The 3,001-nt window shown below is 51.3% G+C and overlaps 1 long non-coding RNA gene across 1 annotated transcript; it reads left to right on the forward strand.

Annotated features, from left to right (window-relative positions):
• The first annotated feature begins 6 nt into the window (after positions 1 to 6).
• Positions 7 to 2,772, forward strand: LOC108446019. The gene is made up of 2 exons (XR_001861124.1): positions 7 to 205; positions 1,575 to 2,772. It is a non-coding gene; the product is annotated as an uncharacterized LOC108446019 (long non-coding RNA).
• Positions 2,773 to 3,001: the final 229 nt, after the last annotated feature.

Genomic DNA, 3,001 nt, shown 5'->3' on the forward strand with positions numbered 1-3,001 from the left:
CGCTGCGGAGGGAGGGCGAGACGTGTGGCTGAGCCCTGAGCCCGAGAGGGGCTCTGGAGGAGGCAGGGGCAGCTCCGCTCCTCCCTGCAGGGTTTGTGCCCTGCTCGGAACCAGTTCCCATCCAGAGGGGCACAGAAATCATCCCAGGGTGTGGACGAGCGCTCTCGAAGGTGAGAGTGAAAAACGCCTAAGGAGCATTTTCCAGGTAGGCCTAATTTTTAGTTTTTAAGTCCTGTGCTAGTGAGGAATCTTTGATGGACTGAGCAAGACTTTTCTGCTGCCTAGGAGAGCTATTGATATATCACCAAAAAGAGCAGAGAAAAAAAATCCACTCTTGGATGTCGCTGGATTCGTAAGCTGTATGTTGAGCCTTAAATGCTACAACCCTTCGCACACCAGGGATTTCAAAAGATCCCTAAACCCCATTTTTTTCTCCTTATGTGGTTTCTCTGTAACAGACGTTTTACTTTTCATGAATATTTTTAAGCAGCAAAAACGTATTTAGGCTTCTTCTTACATCTGCCCCTTTTCAAGGAGGAAGAAGAAATCCTCTGAAACAGATCCCATGTGCGGGATTGCACAGCTATGGGAACTGAGCACATCCATAAGGAGCATTTGGGTTAAACCCTGCTGGCTAGGGAATAGAGCCTTAGAAATGGTGCACTTTGGAGCAGCAGCTCTGAATACGTATTCTGAGCCATCCATCTGCCCAGCTCCCCAGAAGGAAAAAACAATAGAACACCCTGAATAGCTTCTTTTTAGCTGATAATTAGCCTTTTCTTCAATGTCTGCCATAGAGAGGACTGTGCTAAACGGGGTGGGAGCAGTTAGGAATAAATTTCAGCCCAACAAATGCGGTCTCTCTAGTGAGGCTCTGGTGAAGCGAAAAGTAAAAGAGATGGAAAAGCCTTTCTGGAGGCTCTGCACGGGCACCGATCTGTTCCACTCTGCAAGGAGGCAGGGAGGCCTGGGCTGGTTCTCTGGACAGAGGACTCTGGCCCGAGGAGAGAGTCAGAGCTCAGGCTGGCATCCAATAGGAGCATCTCCCGTTCTTTCAAAGCAGAGCAAATCCCGGCTCTGGGTATTCACCAACACAAACTGCGCCATGAGCTCAGGGCTCCCCTGCCCGGGGGCTGCTCCTGCAGGTGGTCTGTGGGGACACTCATTTTCCCGGCTTCTGCCTGTGACCTGTGCGAAGCCCAGCAGAAGCAGAAGTCTCCGTTCGTTGGCCTGACCGTGACTGCACAACTCCAGCAGTTTCCCAGCAGGGTGAGGACAGTCCGTGTGCTCCGACCTCTCCCTGCTGTAAAATTGCTGTTCAGGCAGACCCTGGAATTGGTGCAGCATTTTAAACTGATTTTCTGCAGGGCTGGCTGGAGTTCCACCTGGTACACCCTCTCTCTGCTCCTGGCCTGAGCGCTTGCTCTGTTGCGGCCTCTTCCACAGTAATGACTCTTATTGTGGTGCTGATGGCAGGGGCGGACCGTGTGAGCGCACCCGTGAATGCAGGCCGCGGGGGAGGGCTGTTCTTCGGCGTTGCTTTGATCGTTTTTCACCACTCTGTCTCCTGCCAGCACTTAAGATTCAGTGGCAAAAACGGAAGGAGAAAATTCCCTGTTTGTATTTCCATGATTACTACCCACTGGCACTGAGCACCCGGCTCTCGCACAGATGAGAAGTTGCTCCACTCCTGCGTGTTCCGTGCCCGGCACAGGCATCACCAGGTAGGTCTGGTTTCAGACGGTTTCCTGAGACGTGGTGAGCCAGGTGATAGGAAAGGTGGGTGCTTCCGAACTTTGGGGGAAAATGACACGTTCGGGAGGGGAATATGTGGCGGGCGCTTCGAAAGGGCTGCACCTTCCTCGTGCTTCAGCCAGTGGGGACAGGAAGAGGGCAACGTGCGGCCGGGGTTTGGGGTAAACGGAGGCTGCATCTTCCGAAATCGCGAGAGAGAAAAGCCCGGTGGACTCTCTCCCTTTATTCGAATAAAGGCCTCCTCCGTCTCCTTTATGGACACCGGCTTTCCAGAGCGGGATTTTCAGCACGCAGGCTTTAAGTGAGAGTCCTGTGTCAAAATCTGGTCCCTCACCTTCTCTCTTTTCTGGTACTGGGGGGAATGGGTTAGAAATTGGCTGGGGAGGAGGACAGTAAATCACTCAAGTAATCCTGCGGCTGGGAATAGCCCTGGATAACCCTGTGAACAGCAGCCGCGATCCTCTGGCATCGGCTCCGTTTAAGAGGCTGTGTCTCCCTGGTGTGCCTCTGCCCAGGGCTTGCTTCGAGGGTCTCCCGGTTACAGAGGGAAGAGAAACAAATTTACTCTTCACCCTCCAGCCGCGAGTTGCTCCAGCTGCCTGTGCCAACTCACACATCCGGGGACAGCAGTGACCTTGTGCTGGCACTCAGTAGCCCCTCATGATCCTACTCCCTTCTCCTGATGCTGAAGTCAGCCAGAGAACAAACTTTCTCACACAATTTGAAGGATTAGAATCCAGGCATTCTGTATTGCAGCGTGCTGGACGCCTGGAGGGTATTTCCTCTGACTGGGTGTGTCATGAAACTTTACAGCCAGGTGTTTGTTCCACCGTGACCATACATGTGTGCCTGTAGCACAACTTGTCAGACAAAATATATTGTGATCATTTTACCGAACAGCTGAAGGTCTTTGTGTCTCACCTTTTCCTAGTGGCTGTGACTGATGATACAGTTTCTTATATCTTAGGATAATTCTAATTAATATTCGTGAATAAAACCTCTGTATGATATAAAGGACTAAAGCTGTTCTGATGCCTTATTTAATTTAACATTACATGGAAACCTTCTTCTCTTTTGCACTCACTTTCCTGCGAGTTTTTGTCATTCTGTCGGGAGAGCAGCTTGTTGTGACAGGCTGGGGAAACAGAATTTGCTGGGCTGTCCCTTCCAGGTGAGTAGGGACACTGAGGTCACTCTCAGCATCTTCTTGAGCCAAGACTTTGTTTCTTTAGTGGGGCCCTGGTGC

The sequence above is a fragment of the Corvus brachyrhynchos genome, unplaced genomic scaffold (assembly GCF_000691975.1).
Source record: "Corvus brachyrhynchos isolate BGI_N302 unplaced genomic scaffold, ASM69197v1 scaffold784, whole genome shotgun sequence".
In the NCBI taxonomy this organism is placed as follows: Eukaryota; Metazoa; Chordata; class Aves; order Passeriformes; family Corvidae; genus Corvus; species Corvus brachyrhynchos.